This window comes from Balaenoptera acutorostrata, chromosome 8, assembly GCF_949987535.1.
Source record: "Balaenoptera acutorostrata chromosome 8, mBalAcu1.1, whole genome shotgun sequence".
NCBI classification, from domain to species: Eukaryota; Metazoa; Chordata; class Mammalia; order Artiodactyla; family Balaenopteridae; genus Balaenoptera; species Balaenoptera acutorostrata.
Window position 1 is genome coordinate 26,446,696 of NC_080071.1, and position 19,411 is coordinate 26,466,106.

At 36.6% G+C, this 19,411-nt stretch overlaps 1 protein-coding gene across 8 annotated transcripts in view; it reads right to left on the reverse strand.

Moving 5' to 3' along the window:
• COBLL1 (cordon-bleu WH2 repeat protein like 1) overlaps nucleotides 1–19,411 on the reverse strand; it is a 150,729-nt gene that overhangs the window by 120,459 nt on the left and 10,859 nt on the right. Inside the window, exon 1 of one of the 8 annotated variants that reach the window (XM_057551066.1) lies at nucleotides 2,121–2,137. The exons of the other annotated variants lie outside the window; for them this stretch is intronic. The gene's annotated coding sequence lies outside the window, so the exon portion shown is untranslated. Of the gene's footprint in view, nucleotides 1–2,120; nucleotides 2,138–19,411 lie in introns of those variants that run through there. 8 annotated transcript variants of the gene reach the window in all.

The window sequence follows — 19,411 nt, forward strand, 5'->3', positions numbered from 1 at the left end:
ATTTTAATTGATTGAATTTTAAAAATGAATTAACTGGCCTACTGTGTGTTAGTCATTTGTGATTTATGTAGGGAAGCAGGTAAGGTATACATTGTCCCTGTATTCCTAAAGTTTTGTAATCTACTTAGTTCACATCTACTATTTATCTATTTATATTCTAGAATAAAATATTAATGACAAATTTCATTTACACAGGGAAAAAACCTTCATAAAAAGGGGAACACTTTTGTAATACTAGAGAAGCCTAGGTAGACTAGTGGTTAAGTGAATGTGAGCAGGTCCACACTACTGCTCCCACCACCTTCTAGGTCTTTAGCCTTGACAAGGTCTCACCTTTCTCTTCCTGAATTCCTCCAGCTGCTAAACAAGCCTCTTAGCACTCATGTGTGAGTTGCTCCAAAAATAAAATATATGTTAAGCTCTTGGTGCAATGCCTGGCTTATAGTAAGTAAGCACTTGATAACTGTTTGCTGGGTTCTATGTTTAAAAAAGTAGGCCCCTGATTTATTTTAATATAGGATGGACCTTATTTTTTAAAAAGTCATTAAATTTTATTACGCAATTGCAGCCCATTGAGTAATGAGATAGTCCTTTTTGTATTTTCCCCATAAATATGGCATAACCCAATAAAGTTCATTTATGCAAACTCAAATAAATTAGGGCTTGACTATTCACCTCACCAAAAATTTCACATTGATTCCTTTAAGTAACAACTTCCTTCAGTACATATAAGACCAAAAATTAAATGTCCAAAAAAAAAAAAAAACTATTTTTAAACTTTTCCAGAATTATATTTTAGAAAGTGACATATACTTCTAGTTATGATTCATACAGGTATATTGTCAAATAGATTGATGTACATGGAAACATTAAATTAATACAGTATTACACATTTTCACTGTAGTCAGTTGTTACTTTAAATCTAGTTTTTCAACACAGCTAAACGCAACAATATCTAAAGAAAATCCACACTGTCATATGACATCCTCGTTTAATCAACAACAAAGATTTTGTAGTCATGCATTTACTTTAACCACAGTATAAACAACCATGTACCTTCAAAAGACCTCATGGGGGTAACCAAATGTTACGAAATTATAAAGTCAAACTGGGCACTCAAAAAGCTTATCTGTGAGGAAAGATTTTATCTAGAATCACGGTTGTTTAGTTTAGCTTAAGAGATAAAAACAGCATTATTCCCATTATATAACTGACTCCCATCATCCAAATGGAACATCGAGGGTGTGTTATTTCTCTGCCTGACTGCAGAGTTGGGAGCCCTTTCAAGTACCAACAGGTAGTAAAAGTCATCAGGTAATTATTAAATGAAAGCATTTCCACCCCTCTTAAAATAAGAAATGGACAACAAAGTAGCAAACTAAACACAGGACTTCCAATTTCAGGTCCAATGTTTACTTTCCAACCTCAGCTGAACTTACTAGGCTGCTGGAACTCCTCAAGTTGTTTGCAAGAAAATTGCAAACTAAAAAATTCAGTACTATCTTTTTTATACAGTTTCATGATTGTTTTGAGTCATTTTTTGGAAAAGTGAAAGAGAAAAAGGAATGGGAACTAAGATTTTAGGGTCCTACTACCATGTGCTTTATTACACACATGAAAATGTGTTTTAATCCCCATTTTATGAGCAAGGGAACAGAGGCTCTGAGAGGTTAAGTAACTTGCCCAAGGTTACCCGATAAGAAAATGGCCCATCTTCAATTCAGACCCAAGTCCATGTGACAACGTCAGAACAGGCAGATGGAAAGTTATTTTTTAAGAAGGTTTGGGAAAGTAATCTCTAAAGAAAGTCTTTCACATGATACATACTAAAATCACATATACTTTGAATAAATGGATCAAAGCAGTAAGGTACCAAGTATGATATTGGAGAAGGTGCTTTCTCTCTCATTGTCTCAAGTTTTGTTTTGTTTTGTTTTTTTCGCCTGATAAATAAGGACAAAGATAGTAGTATCTCTCACACAAGGCTGTTAAAAAGACAAATACTCTAATATATTTAACATTCTTAACATAAGACCCAGCATCTAATAAGGTCTTAATAAATGTTGGTCAATTTTTGTACATTACTCTTGTTGTCATGTATACAATTAAAGAGTTTTTACTCTCTGCTAGGTCATCAATTGTGAAGTCTCTGAAGAAGTCACTGGGTCTGTCCTATTCTCTGTCCTGAAAGAGAATAGAGTAAATGCTCAACAGTCATTGAATAAATAAATCTAATAATTTCCCATTCACTTTTATCTCAATGCATAAATATTGATCCAAACGCCTTGATTCAAACGTTCTCTGAGGACAAATGATCCTTCATAGGAAGTCCTACTTGGTTAAAGAGAAAAAAAAAAAAAAAAACAAACCAGAACCTCCATACATCATGTAAAGAAAAACTAGGCAGACATACATGCAAAAAAAACCCTCAATTCACAGCTTTTTCTTCTCCATTCGAAAGTAATCACCCCGAACTCTAGAAAAATATATAAATTCTCATCATCTTCTGAAATCTTCTACCACCCTCTAACAGGATCTTATTACCAGTCCTCTAATCATACAGCAAGGAAAGAAGAGCTAAAAATCAATATTTTTGTGTTTGTCCACTCGACTCTATATGATATAAATGTCTTTGAATTAATATTTACATTTTTAACTTATTGTCTTTATAATTCAATCAGATAGGTTACTTTACCTGTTGACACCTTAAGCATCTACAAGTTGATAAGCACTAGTTTGGGGAAGGGCACACACTGAAATCACTTCTTCCACTGCTAGCTGATCTCGAAGCTGAACTAGATTGGATCTCTGCAGCGGGAAGGTGGGGTCAGAAATGTGTACTATTCAAATGTTCAGGTAAAGCAGGACAGCACAGTGATGAAGAACATAGGCTTTGGAATCAGATAGACCTGACATGAAAACCTGGTTCCATCCCTTCCTTAATCTCAGTTAAGAAAACTGTATGAGCCTCAGAGTGTCCTTCTGTGTAAAAAGGGATGAAACATGAACCTCACAGGGTTGTTGGGAAGACTAGGGGAGCCAGTGTATGTGCAAGTGCTGCCATAGTACTTGGTTTTAATAATATCAATGACCTATTTTCAAGCAACTTTCAAAGAAAGCATTACAATCACCTTAATTAGTTAAAGGTCCATGGGGAGTGTTCCTTCCCAAGCTATTCCTTTTACAGCCTCAAGCATTCACCCAGATTACTCTATCTGACATGTATAAGAAGGAGAAAAGGGAAAGAACAGGCTAGAAGATAACGGCAACTATTGGAAAAACACAAATTCTTCCACCACATCCCTCTTTGCAAAAAAGTTTCTTAGACCATCAAAATCCTAATGTGGACAAAGCAATAATTGAAAACTCACTGTGAACAAAATAATGTGAGCCAGTGCTATTGTGAATAAAAAGATGGATAAATCTTGCTCTTAAGAAGTTTACAACTTAGTGAGAAACAAGCTTATAAATAAAACAAAAATAAAAGACAGACAGTAGTACATGCTCTGACAGAGTCAAAGTACCATGAAAGCAAAAGGGAAAAAGAAATATATCTGGTTCAAGGATCTATACAAGCTTCAAGGAGAAGGTGGAATTTGCAACTGGGCCTTGAAAAAATGTGTGGATTCCTCTGGGCAGTGGGTTGGGCCAGTAGAGCTCCACACTGGAAAACACTAGACTAAAGCAAGGAGGTTGAAACTTCCCAGTATTCAGGAGATGCCATAGTCTGTCTCTCAGGTCTGAAAAGAATGTGAATAGAAAGAGAGATTATGGGAGACAAAGCCAGAATGGAAAGTTAGGACCAGGCATCTGTGCATTCCCAGTGCCTACTACAGTCTGGCCTTTACTGTACAGGCAGCAAAGACCTTTTTGGGGAGAGCAAGGGAGCTTGGTAAGAACCAACTTATGATTTGGAAATATTCCGATAATTACATTAAATCCTAAAAAATAAAAACTCAGAGCAAGAAGGGGCTATCAAAATAGCCCAGGCTTAAACGAGAACATCAAGAAATGGGAATTAAAAAGGACATTATATTGTAAGAGTCCATAAGATTCAGCAATTTCTAATCCTTATAAGGTACAAATACATTTCTTCCACTCAGGATAAAAGTTAATAGTGGGATAAGTGGAGCTGGGACGAGAGGGGCTGACCAGCATGTGACAGCAAAAGTCAAAATAATCCCCCAAAGTTGCTAGCCATAGGTTCAGTATTGGTTATAAGGGGTGTCTATACTATAATAAAGGGGTATCCGTTGGTAGATGAAACAGAATAGCCAAGGTCTCAAGGCACTTTTGGTACGTGTAGAAGTCAGTTTGGGGATGTGGTCAAGGTTCTTGGTGGGTCTCTCTGGCTCACAGCTAGTTACTGAGAACACAGAAATCCAGACCCCAAGAGGAAAAGATTAGCTAGCCAGGGAGGCAGGGCCCAGTCAAAGGGCCTGAAGTTCAAGGCAGGACTCTAGTGAGGCGTAAGAAACATCCAAGGGCTCAGTGGGGAAGCCCTGGGTGTATGCATGTTGACAGCACACTTAACACTGGAGCTTGAGATAGCAGGAATAATTCTAGACCACACCCATGGGTGGAAGAGGCTTTGTCTGAATTAACTAATCAACTTTTGAACTCACAAGTTGAAAGCCCTTAATACTGAGAAAGGCCGAATAGGACCCAAACTAAGATTGCTATACGAATATGAACTTGTAACACAAATGTTTTTCTGAACTCCTAACCTAAATTCCTTATGTGATATGAGTGTAATGGTATAGATTACCCAAAAAGAAAAAGATTAAGACCTAGTACCCACTGAGATAAAATACGTTTATCCAAAAACAAGACAAAGTATTAAAACAAAAAGTCTTTCAGTCCATCATAATCTTAGGAGAACTTGCACACCTGGGCCCAGCTTTGCCTGTAGCCTCACCTGTCCCTGCTCAGCCCATATGCTCTATTCACAATGGACTACACCACATTCTCCAATATTCAGGGCATTCTGGTGTTCGTATGCCTCCATTTACAGTATCCATCTTCCTTTTCTGGCTTGGCAACTTGCATGCATCCTTTAAGTCACCTCCACTGTAAGAACCCTGGTACCATCAACCAGAACTAATCACTGGGTGATTTCTTACAGCATTTTCTACATACCTCTCCTGGAGTAGGATCTACTTGTCTTTCAAGATCAGCTCAAGAGTTATCTCTTCCAGGAAGCCTCAGGGCTCTCACAGCCATCCACGTGTGCCTTTATTCCTAGCCTTGCCACCAATAGTATCACATCAATTGGCTGTTTCTACCATCCAATTATGAATCATTCATAAGCTATATCTAAATTCTAATCACTATTTTATGTCCACTACCTAGCTGTTTCTGGCATAAAGTAATTCTTTCATATGTTGAGTAAATTAACATTTTTACATTTTCTGAATAACTGATAAGGTTTTATGTATTTATTTACTTTTGTATATTAATCTTTACTATTTGAATGAAGATATTAATCCTTATTTCACTTGTATATTCTAGTTATCCTTCCATCAATTTCTTAGAAATTTGCTACAATAGATTTTTTAAAACTAGAGAAATATGACAGAAGTTTTTATTTCATTCAATGTAACAGTTGAACTGTACTAATTTAATCCTACACATATTGTTAAGGTGGAATTCAGAGATGTCAATAATAGTAGGCTATTGTGTCTGCCGGCACCAACCCTGAATAAGACTGCAAGTGTTTATCCTTCCTGCCCCACACCAGGAACTTTTATGCCCTTGCTGGCATCACCCATTATCTAGAACCCATCAAAACCAGCAACACCCGCTGCTTTCCAGACCTTTGCCTCCATTCCCCAAGACACCACCACAACTATCTAACACTCATATTGTGCACTAGAAAGCAATCTGATAACAATAATAGCTACTCAGCATCTATACCCTTTGCTTATGGATACATGTAATTCTCAAAGCAGCCCACATTACAGATGAGGATATGTAGACTTAAATATGTAAGTAATTTACTCAAAATTTCACTGGAGTTAAGGGCTAAAGTAGGAATTTATATTACAGTTGACCCTTGAACAACATGGGGACGGGGGCACTGACCCTCCGCAAAGTTGAAAATGTGAGTATAACTTTACAGCCGGCTCTCTGTAGCCTGGGTTCTGCATCCATAGATTCAACCAGCGAAGATCCCATATTAGTATAGTATCTATTTAATGAAAAATATCCACGTACAAGTGGACCCACGCAGTTCAAACCTGTGTTATTCAAGGGTCAACTGTATGACTCCAACACTATGCTTTATCCATTACAAGGTTCTCAACCTTTCCCTTCAGCTAGAATCACTGGGAGGGCTTATTAAAACAGACTGCTGGGCTCCACCCTCAGACTTTCTGATTAAGTAGGTCTGAGAATCCACATTTCTATCAGGTTCCCAGTTTACTAACACTGCTGATCGGGGACCACACTTTGAAAACCACTGCGCTATACCATAATGATAAAGTTAAGTTACTTAATTGTAGACATCTCGTTAATTCAGTAGCCCTCAAGATGATTTGCTCTTGACAGAGGGCACCTAAGAAGGCATACCTTGCCAACGATAAAATCTGCTGTTCTTAACAAAGAGGTGAGACATCAGGGGAAGAAAATAGTGCTGGGGACATGTTCCCAAATGAGAAATTCAATATAGTAACAATACCAAGTCCCTAAAAATTTGTATGGAAACTAAATGCAAGTAATCAATTCTCATTCCCAATTCTAAATTCAATATGGAAAAACAAATGCCTGAGAGCAGCCAGGAGAATTTCTAAAAAGAAAACTGACCATTATGACTTACCGTACCAGATCATTCAAACATACTAAGGAGACATGTAACACATTTAAGTAAAACATTTTAGGTTGATAGAAAGGCAGGAAAATCAATAGAATTGAATAGAAAGCCCATTAACAAACACAGAAATAAAAATAAATTTAATATATAATAAAGGTGCCATTTCACATCAGTGGGAAAAGATCACTTGTTCAATAGATAATGTTGAGACAATTACGTTTTAAATTTCGGCCCTATTTCATATGACAGAAGAATAAACTTCAGTTTGTTTCTGTCAAACATTTAATCTATCATACATTTAAGGGAATATTTTAAAGACATAATGCATTTCTAAGCAAGTACATGCATTTCTGAGTAAGGCAAAGGAAAACACATGGAACTGTCTCTCAAATCATAAGAAACTAGAATGCTAAAAATGCTTCTATAAACAAAGCTGCATGATAAGTGATAAAACTGGGGAAATATTTAGAACATAAGAAATAAAAGGTCAATACTTTTTCCATATGAAGAGCAAAATACATATTAAGAGAAAGATAAATATAGAAATGTAAATGAGATAAAGGGTATGAAGTAGGTTTTTAAGAGAAAAATGAATGAAAATTAAACATTTTAAGAGTTCCTCAATCACCACAAACAATCTAAGAAATACAAATTTAAAATAATCATAATCATTTTCCCCTATTAGACTGGAAATCATTTTCCCCTACTAAATCAAACTGAAAAATGGAAAAAAAAAGAGTGAAGGCTCAGTGGTATCAGGAAGGATGCCAAATTGTCAACCACAAAGTGAATATTAAGTAGAGAAGGAAACAACTGCTCAGAAACTTGATATGTGTCTACTGTTTATAATCTTGAGGCCAGGTTTCCACTGACTCTCATTTAAAGTGTGCCCTTGACTCTAAAACATGAAGGATTTCTAAAGGTTTTTGTTTAGTTATTTCAGAAGGGGGACTGGTGGAAAGGAACAGCTAGTTTTGTCCCTTGATTTTTTTTTTTAATTAAAGTATAGTTGATTTACAATATTATATTAGTTTCAGGTGTACAACATAGTGATTCAATATCTTTATAGATTATACTCCATTTAAGTTGATTGATTTTTTTTTTAACTTCATGAATTCTTTCTCTTTTTGGAATCGTTTAGTGCAAAGAGTAAGATGCTGTTGTTTTCATAAAATATGTAAGTACCGTCAGGAAGCTCAGTGACGCTTGACAAATCTTCAAGAATGCCTGCTTCTCTGAAATCGCAAACTAGTAATGTGTGACTAGTGTTCATACCATTCAAATAACAGCCAGTTTCAATAAGAATGCTTGCATTTTTAAGAAAACACACCACTTCAAAATGTGAACACACTATAGTGTGCTATCCTCTTCCATGATCATCCCTTCTTTCTTCATGACCTTCATGACCTAGAAAATTGGGTTCTCACCAATTTTCTACAGCTTATGACCAGTGGTAACCTGGTTGTGATACCTTAATGAGAAAAAAATGTAGCTGTTCACTTTATGACCAAAGTAATAATCTGCCTTCCTTCAGAAATGGCATTGGACAATTTTTAATTGAATGAGTATCCATGTGGAAATAAAACTGGCAGGACAGGAAGATGGCACCAACAAACTCGATGAGAAAGAACACCTTCGTGCAGATGTCACGTCACGCTCCACACCCAAGAGAATCTGTGCTGTCAAGAGAACTAACCTCATCAAGAATTTAGGAAGGAAACGCATAACCCATTCAACCAAATCACTTCATTTAAAGACATGTGTCATCAACAGACAATTCATAAGCGGTTCCCATCTTACATATCATTTTTAATGTAAAGGGATTATTTATAGTTTACAGATGTGGAAAGTATGTGACCACCATATAAGAGGTTCCCAGCCTGTATTCTGCTCCTGCAGCTTCCTGAAAAAAGGATGAAACCTGAGCAGTGGATATGGAAGGTCCAAAATAAAAATCTAGTCTTCTTACACATGAGGGAACCATCTTGGAGTCTCAAAGATAGGCTCTTTTCATTAGGAAACACTGTCAACAATAAAGCCCAGTGAAAGAACATATTTGGTTAGTTGGTTATTTTCTTTTTTAGAGGAAAAAGGAATAAAGGTTTACAATATACACATTGTGTGCTCACTATCTCCACATCTTACCAGGTAGAGGCTTTTCTAATGATTGTAACGAGCTGGAAAACCTGCTTACAGAGAATCGCATTCCATGAACTAATGAATTACAAGACAGCATGATATGTATTGGGGAAACGATGATCCTTAACCAAATATCAAATACTAATTTACTTATTAGAAACCAAAAGTCAGAAGCTTAAAGCAATCTTGTGAACTTTTCATATGGTTGATGTTCAAAAACTTTAATAATTTAGCTACAGAGATTTAATTGTGAAATTTAAATCATAGTCAATGAGTTTTATTACTCTGTCAATATTTCATGATTCCACATATGAATACTTCCAATTAATCCCAGACTTGAGCCTATGAGATAGGTATCTTCATTTGCAGAGGGAAAGAAGAAAAAAAGAAAGAAAACAGATGCAAAGACGTGAGGTAATTTGTCCAAAATTTCCTAACTGTTCAGTGGCTGAGCCAGGGTACAATAACAGGTCTCCCTGAAATGCCAAGACTATTCCCGGTGCTTCTTGACTGTCACTTCACATAGATAAGTCACAAGTTTAAGGCTACAAAGGTGACTGCTAGAGTCCAGTCAGATGAAGAATAACCTCTATGTTGCCTGATGTCAAACTGGCAGCTCTGCCCCTGTGCCTGCTGAGCTAGGGGCCCTGGGAGCCCCAGGCAGGGAAGGAACAGGCCACAGCCAACCACCTCTTGCTGCCATAGCAACGATCCTCAGGCCTCCTGGGCTGTTGGATATTCCCTTAAGGAATTTTCCCTTTGGCACCTCACTGGGCCTTGCGATCCACTGCCCCAGTGCGGGCGGCATTCTCCAGTCTTGCCATGAACAATCCCAGGCTGAGAAAGACAGTTTTGATACTCAGTTCTGACTAAGAAAAGTCAATGCTAACAACTTCCCAGAGTTTGGTGAGAAGAACTAATCTCAGAGAGAATTTTCATGGAGGTAGGGAGAGGGCACATACACATTTACAAGTTCTGTATTCAAGAAAAGGTTCATCTGAGGAACCAGACATAATGTTAACCAAGGCAAAAAAAAGTATTTGAAATTGCACAGTAACTGGCATTTCAGAGATTTGGACTTTCCTTATTTTAAAACAGAGAGAGTATTGTTTACACTGCCTTGGAGGTTGTTCAAAGATGTGTATTTTTAATAAGATTGAATCACATTTTCATTCCAGCCAAAGTAATTCTATTCCATGAATATAACTTCCACGTACTGCATATTTTCAATACAATTAGCTTCCAATGCCCAGCCCAATACCTGACACATAGTTAGCCTTCAATAAATATCTGTTGAATGGAAAAAAAAAAAAAAAAATCAGTGAACTGTTGATTCTTTCAGGGAGATTTCTTGTATTGTTGTTGTTAAAATGGGTTATCTATTAAGGAGCTTCAAACCCAAACCTCCCCAATTAATCCAAGTTTAAAACTACCCTTCTCAAAATCCAAGGGGTAGATTTTCGAAACTGGGGACCCAGTTTCGTCACCCCTCAGTGGAGCCTGAGACTCCCAGCCCTCTCACCCTCCTTGACCCAGCAAAGATTAATACCCCGAACTCCCCATGTGTCCTCCCCAGTGCTGCTGGGAGGAGACCAAGCCTAACCTGGGGACCACACAGGCTTCATATGAAACAATGCATTCTTCCAAACCAAGTGGATAATTACACAGAGACACCTAACTTCCTAGCCCATTCTAATAACTGACTACTCCTATTTTCCCCCTAAGCACGTCCTTTCCTTGGCATGTCTCTCTCGGATGGCAAGTCACAGGGCCATCCCACACAGATTTCCCTGAAACTTTTAATGGCTTTCACAGTTTCTAGCTGAGCTGGTTTCCTCACTGCTGAAGACTTTGCAGTCTTTCAGTTCTGGAATCACATTTACCCAAATCTGAAACTCATACCCTATCAAGGTTAATGATTTCATTGGAAATAGCCCAAATGTTTAACAACAGATGAAAGATTAAAAAAAAAAAAAGCAAACACACACACAGACCCATATAAGGTTTGTTACACAACTATTTCAAAAAGCATTTTTAAAAGAGTTTTAAATAGATGAAATAACCTATAATATAATCCTGGAGAAAAGGAATATAAAAATAGCATTGGTAGTTAAAAGTCTAAATGCTTATTTAAAAGTCTAGAAGGATGCATTCTATCTAAACTATATCTGAAAGTACACTGGTTTCAAGATACAAATACTGATACATATTTATTTATACATATTTAACAGTATTCTTCTGATAAATAAATTTGGAAAATATTGCTTTCCATATTTCCATTTTGGAAGCCCATTACACATATTAGCATATTAAAGTTTCCCAGAAGACCTTTAGGGAAGAAAACAGTTTAATTTTGTCTAAACCCAGACTTTCCCAAAATTATTTGACTATATAAGCTGTTTTTACAGAAAACGCTAACTTGTGTCTTATTCAGAAAGCACCTTGGGAAATGCTAAAATGTAAATCATGTTAACAGTGATTATCTCCAGGCGGCCTAGATAATGATTATTTTTCTTTACATATATTCCTATTGCTTTCAAATTCTGTGATAAGCACGTCATTTAATAATCAGAATAAAATAAAATAAAGTAAAATACAAAAAAAAAAAGTTTAGTCCCACTTTACGTTACTCCTACTATTAGTTATTGTATTGGCTTTGCCACCCCTGGCAGTTCTGGGGAGGGAGGGGAGGGAGAGGATGGGGAGGAGGCAGGAAAGCGGAATGCAAAGTAGTTGTCAAATCAATGCGTCCCACTCTCAGAACTGCCACTGCATAGCCATGTGACCCTGGACAGGACGCTCAGCTTCCTCTTCTGCACAACCTGGATAACAACCACATCAGCTTTATAGAATGGTTGTTGACTGTTAAATGCAGTAGCACGTGTCATGCGTTTAACACAGAACCTGGTGAACAGTCAGTGTTCCATAAATGCTTATTGCTTGTATGACCAGAGTCACTCAAGCCATCATCCACTGTTCCTAAACAACTGTGATGCTGATCCTTGTAATTAGTAGAAATTTGAATGAATTTACAAATATTCATTCAGCCTCTGAAGCAATTAAGACTCCATATGATTTTACATACTATCTTGTAAAACACATTATTTAGAAGTAAATCTACCAGGAACACGTTATTGCTCAAGAAACTTCCCAGGTGCAGAGTCTGTGCGTGGGTATAATTTATTCTGCCTGAAATTTTTCATTAAACTTACTAAGGAAAAGTGGATCTCAATTATGTTAAGAAATTTTGAATTAGTCTTTCCTCTTTGACATTAAAACTCACCTCCAAGAATATAGAAAATATTCCTATATTACATAAAAAAGCACATCCAGAAAAACAAGTAAATAAGGTTAATTTAACTGTATTTTCTCTACTACAGGCTTTCAGTCAAGGGTGTGCTGGGTTAATTTTCAGACTATGCCATCATGCTGCCACCAGAACCTCAAGAGGTACAATTTTACACTAGCTAGACAAATGTGCCCACCTACCTCCTCTGTACTAAAGGATACAGTCACAGCATCCCTAAGGGTGAAGGAGTCAGCAATTGGAGATTCCTCTTCTCTTATCAATAACTAAAGTTAGTTTCTAGATTGCCACTTCATTCTACAGCATTTGTGGTAAAGTATAATGGCTCAATTTCTTGTTTATAGGAGGTGAAAGATCTTATTTTAATCTATGTGTAAAAAAAAAGTTCTCTTCAATATATGACAGCCTATGATTAGAATGGTGTCTCATGTCCCAACTCCCTCTTTTAAATAATGATGTTCTTGTGTATGATATTACAATTGAAAGTTTTCAGTCACTGCATATCAGTCCTAACAAAATCAAAGAAATGCAGTTAGAGTTACTCTAATCTTACATCAGAGAAAAGTGAAATATTAAAAGGTAAGGCAATTCCCACAATAGTGAAGCGAGGAAATAGAATTACAATCACCTTGGTAGCATATTCCAAATCTCAGAGGGGGCATTTTTCTCCTTTAAAAGGGAATGTGATTTTCATTAAGATTAGTACCCATTTTGTATTCAACGTTCCAAGAACAACTTCGCTGCATCTGGCATGGGGACCTTCACAGTGGACTCAGGAAGAAAACCAACCCCACCACCTACTTCCTGGGAGAGGAAAATAAGAACAGGGCCCACCTCCTCACTCCGTGTTTTCCAATTAGTATAATAATGATGCCAGCATTACAAAAGGTTGTTTCCCAACAAAGTAGATAATATTTAAAATTAAAAAAGGGCTTCCCTGGTGGCGCAGTGGTTGAGAGTCTGCCTGCCAATGCAGGGGACGCGGGTTCGAGCCCTGGTCTGGGAAGATCCCACATGCCGCGGAACAACTAGGCCCGTGAGCCACAATTACTGAGCCTGCGCGTCTGGAGCCTGTGCTCCACGACGAGAGGCCGCGATAGTGAGAGGCCCGCGCACCGCGATGAAGAGCAGCCCCCGCTTGCCACAACTAGAGAAAGCCCTCGCACAGAAACGAAGACCCAACACAGCCAAAAATAAATAAATAAATAAATAAAATGCAAACCTTTAAAAAAAGAAAAGAAAAGAAAAGAAAAGAAATGCCTGGCATGCGCTGGTGTTACTTCCATACTTTCATTCTGTGCTATCATCTTCTTCCACCAGGGAGGAAACTGAGGGCCAGTAACAGGAAAGAAAGTGCCTAAGCCAGTGAGTGGCAGAGCAGAGATTCAGTTTTCCATTCCAGGTCTTCTGCTTCCAACTCCCTTCTACAACAGCTGCCTGTCAAGTGCTTATTCTGACTTCTGACTGGACCACTTTTATTTGAAACCAAAACCAAATGCTGTTAAATGCCAGAGAGCCAAAATAAATGTTAAATGTACTGGTTCGCTGCATCAGACACAGTAAGGTAGGCTGCTGAGTTAAATGGAGAGTAACAGACTTGCTTAAAATGCTTTTCGGAACGCTCTATCACCTGCCCATGCATTAAATGATCACTTTTTAGAGGGTTTTTTTGGATGAATTCTGGCTTAGAATTTCATCCTATTTTCGAACAGTGTAAAATGCCAACTTGTTGCCAAAAGCATTCTTAGAAAAAAAAAAAATGGATAAACTTGTTTTCCACTATGATATTCGCAGTTTTGGACCCATTTTGGAGTGTAACTCTCAAAAACACTGGGAGAAGGAGTACTCATACTGATTTTTCTTTCCTAGGTGCCTATTTGATGATGTAATTTCTTTCATTCATGATACCTCTAAATTCTCAGCCTCTTTGTTCATGAGCTGGAAGAATACACCCTCTATTTTTTGATCTTACTCTTCAGCTATTACTGTTCACGTCAAAAGGCTAATTTCTTCTACCAATAGAAGAACTGAATCAAAATAGCAAGGCTCTTGACAATTTAGATTTCAGTGTGTTGACACAAATGAGGAGAATTCTTATGCACTAATTAATCATATAATTAATGACTAATTGCTTTACTCCCAAACCTGTAACTTATTCTGTAAATCAAATGTTACTCAGCTATCATTATTCAAATAGGACTATTTAGGCTGCAAATAATAATACAGCACTTACATCCTGTTATTCAAGTCTACCCATGAAGGCCAAAGTTTTTCTTTGCTGGAAGTTTGAGATGGAAGTGTCATTACTCAGAATTTTCACTTGAACTACTAACAAAACACATATTTCTTTCATAAATACTACTGCAGGGATTAATGCTAAAAGAGAACCTCAAACCAAGAATAGAGTTTTATAGCAGAATACTGAGAGATTTACAACAGCACTTTTAAGGGTGTAGCCATTTCATGGGGTCTTAGGAATAATTCATTGATTGATGGCTGCAAAAATGAATGTTAACTATACTGTTAACCTGTAACTTACATAATATTGTACATCAACTATATTTCAATTAAAAATATCATTGGAGGATTTCAAATAAAAAGATAAATGTTAACTACTCAGTTTTTGTGTAACTAAGCTTATACCACTCTAGCAGACAAATAATTTGCTGGTCTACATTCCCAACACTGACCTCTTGTTCAGGGTCACACAAATAATTCAAATAATACCCATCCATCCAATAACTGATCATTATGTGTCAAGGTATGTTCATGCATTAAACCCAGCAGTACACCGAAGAACAATATTTAAGAATATGGTTTCACAAAGGAAACCATCTACAAAACAAAAAGACAACCTACTGAATGGGAGAAAATATTTGCCAATGATATGACCAATAAGAGGTTAATATCCCACATGTATAAATAGTTCATACAACTCAACATCAAAAAAAAAACAACCCAAACAACACAATTTAAAAAATGGGCAGGAGACTTGAATAGACATTTTTCCAAAAAAGACATACAGGTGGTCAACGGGCACATGAAAAGATGCTCAACATCATTAATCATCAGAGAAATGCAAATCAAAGCTGCAATGAGGTATCACCTCACACCTGCCAGAATGGCTATCATCAAAAAGACCACGAATAACAAACATCTGTGAGGATGTGGAGAAAAGGGAACCCTTTACACTGTTGGTGGGAATATAAATTGATGCAGCCACTGTGTAAAATAGTATGAAGTGTCCTTAAAACACTAAAAATAGAACTACCATATGATCCAGCAGTTCCACTCCTGGGTATGTAACAGAAGAAAATGAAAACATTAATTTGAAAAGATATATGCACCCCAATGTTAGTAGCAGCATTATTTACAATTGCTAAGATATGGAAGCAACCCAAGTGTCCATCAACAGATGAATGGATAAAGATGTGGTGTATATTTATATGTATATATATACATACACACACACACACACACAATGGAATACTACTCAGCCATAAAAAAAATGAAATTTTGCTATTAGCAACAACATGGATGGGCTTAGAAGCTATTATGCTTAGTGAAATAAGTCATACGGAGAAAGACAAATACTGTATGATATCACTTATGTGGAATCTAAAAAATAAAACTAGTGAATATAACAAAAAAGAAACAGACTCACAGATATAGAGAACAAACTAGTAGTTACCAGTGTGGAGAAGGAAGAGGGGGAGAGACAAGATAGGGGGTAGGGGATTAAGAGGTACAAACTACTAAGCATAAAATAAATAAGGATATGTTGTACAGCACAGGGAATATAGCCAATATTTTATAGTAACTATAAACGGAATATAACCTTTAAAAATTGTGAATCACTAAATTGTACACCTGAAACTTATATGATATTGTAAATCAACTATACCTCAATTTTTAAAAAAGGTTAAAAAAAGGGAAAAAAAGAGGAAAACCAAGAGGAAAGAGAAATGGATAAAGTGCTATATGTTTTATGTCACATATAAGAATAATAGCATCCGCAAGGAACGATTGTCCATTATTTTTAGTAAGATTGAAATAATGTCGCAGTACATGATCAGTTAATAATTTATCTTCAGTCATTTAGTGATCATCAAGCATGTGCTAAGAACCACATGGAATTAAGAAGTGTGTGTGTGTGTGTGTGTGTGTGTGTGTGTGTGTTGGGGGGAGAGAGAGAGAGAGAGAGAGAGAGAGAGATGAGGTTAACTCCAAGTTATTCAGCCAGAAGTGAATCTTTATGCCCATGAAAAGACAGGTACAAAATTGTTCATAGCAGCTTTGTTCCTAAGAGCTAAAAACTGTAAAAGGCCCGAATGTCTATAAATATTACGATAATAATATATACTTATATAATGGAATATTACATAGCAGTGAAAAAGAATGAACTACTGCTAACTTAAAAAAAATGGATGAATCTCACAGGCATAATGTTGAACAAAGGAAACTAGACATAAAAGAATGATTTGATTCCATTTATATGAAGTTTAAGAATAAGCAAAACTAATCTATTGTGATGGAAGTCAGAATAGTGATTACCTTTGGGAAGTACTGCTGAAGAGAGAGCAAGAGGGAGGACTCTAAGCTGCTAGAAGTATTCCATATTTTGATCTGATTGGTTATTACATGTTTACATATGTATTAATACAAATTCATTGAGCTGTTTGATTTCTGCACTTTACGGTATCCAATTTTTTTAGTCCTATAAAATTTAAAAAAAAGAATATGATCTCCACTTTTTAGGGTTTCACAATCTAGTTAATTTAATCAAACATATCGGGAATGAGTATTAGTACAATAGATTGTACGCTGCTTAAAGGATGCTAAAATGATCACTTAATAACAGCAAAGGGGGAGGAGAGGGAGAAATAAATCCAAGTATCCATCAATAAGGGACTGGTTATATAAATTATGTTCACCCCTACAAAGATATAATACACAGCTATGAGGGAAAAATAGAGCCCATTATGGAATAAAATGGAATAAAAACCAAGTTATATTATTAAGGGAAAAACAAGGTACAAAGTACCACCAACTGTGTATAAAAGAGTAAGAAACAATATGCATACACACACCCATTTGCTCCTGACTGGAAGGAGATGCTCTGTCCAGTGGAGTAGCCACCAGCCACATGAGGCTTTTCAGCACTGGAGATGTGGCTGATGTGACTAAGAAAATAAAATTTAAATTTTACGTAATTTATTTAAATTTCAAATCTGACAGTGGAAAATATTTTTGCTGGTAAAGACAACTTCATTGTTTTGTAGAACTAGAAGCATGTTAACCACTGCATCGTATAATATATCATTTAAATTGAATTTTTAAATCTAGCTCCTAGAAAATTTAAAGTTACATTTGTGGCTCACATTATATTTCCATTAGACAGCACTGGTACAGAGTATCCTATAAGGATTTGTAAGGACCGTAACACTGATCGCCTCTGGGGAGAAAACCTGGTGAATAGGAAACAAGGGGTATAGGGGGGAGATCTCTCACTATTTTGTCATTTTTCTCTTTTGAATTCTGTGCCATTTGAATATATTGCCTATTAGAAAAATAATGAATTAAATGAGGTGACCTATAAAGAGAATAATTGGCATTGGCATAACTATCAATTCACTTTGGATGGAATCTCTCCCCTCAAAAAACATACATGGTACTTTTGAAGAGGTTATATACAGTTTGCGGCACAAAATGCTTTCTAATAACCTAAGATCACAGAAGTGCTTCACAAACTAATGTACCAGAGTTACCAACTGAACATAAGAGATAAAGACCTCAAACCTCAAACTGCTAGTTTAGTGCCAGCACAGTCCAGCAATTTAGCACCACTGCCTCTTCTTTTGCGATCAGAGACTGTTCTGCTTTTCATTTTTCCATTATTGAATACATTTTGCCTATTTTCCTGTTCTTTTCTTCACCTACATCCCCAAATAATAAAATTGTAATTATCTCTACATTTCCATTTAGCTCAGCATGCATCTACTTGGCTAACCAAAGAAGGAAAAATGCCAGGAAAATTCTCCCCTTCACACCCATGAAATTTAATTTTTTTCCATAAAACAATAGTGTAAAAACATAAGCAGATCACAAAGGGCTCAAGGAAAGGGAGGGGAGTAATGAGTATTATATACACAACTGAGATACACTTAATGTATTTAAATATAAAATTTACAAATCTAAATTGCATACAAGGTATTACCATTTCTCCCAAATTTTCCCATTTTATTTTAAAAATAAACACTTTGAACATTTTTTCTGCATTGACATAGCCAATTTTAGAACTTTAAATGCATATGGCAATGAAAACTGTCTCCTTAGCAGTGTTCATTTTAAGCTGGTTGGTTCTCTAGGATTCAAGGAAGAAAAAAGCCTCCATTCTCAACTCCTAAAGGCTCCCCTCCTTTTCTCACATGCTCTCCTTCCACTTCCACAAGAATGTCTGACACAGGGCTGCACTGGTGAGTATCATTCTGAGGAAATGCTCCCAGGGCCACAGAGATAATGTGTGCAATGCTCAGGCCCTGAGACAGGCCCTCACCAGTCACACAAATCACGCGCCGGAATGAACAATGATCACCATAAACAGAGTCTTTGACTAGGTTTGATTTGAGAGCATGGCATTCTAAATAACCTTTAACTAATAAAACAAAATGGCTAAGTGCCAGAATTTTTTAAAATTGTTTCTTAAAAAAAAAAAAAAAATTGTTTCTTGACCGGAAATCTTATGATATCCCCTGTGAAGAACGGTAAGTGGTAAAGATGTCGACAATGAAATTACACAGCTACCACTGTACTACTCCCTGCCTCCTACACTGTGTGGGCCTTCAGCCATAGCCCATCACTTCTGAGTGCTCCAAGGCTGCTCCTTTAAAACCAATGGTACTTGGGATATTTTTGTGTTCGAACCATTACAATTATCTGTGGAGTTCCAGAAACTTGGTCTCTACCTTGCCTAGGTTTTACAGTGATACAAGGAAACTGGGAATGCCCCAAATCCATGATATTCAAATATCCAATACTGCCAACTTCAACTTTTGATGTGCTTAATACCTGGAAGAATACGAAAATGATAGCAAATATTCATTCAACACCTTCAGATAACTTTTAGAGTTGCCACTAAATCGAGCTTGCATAAT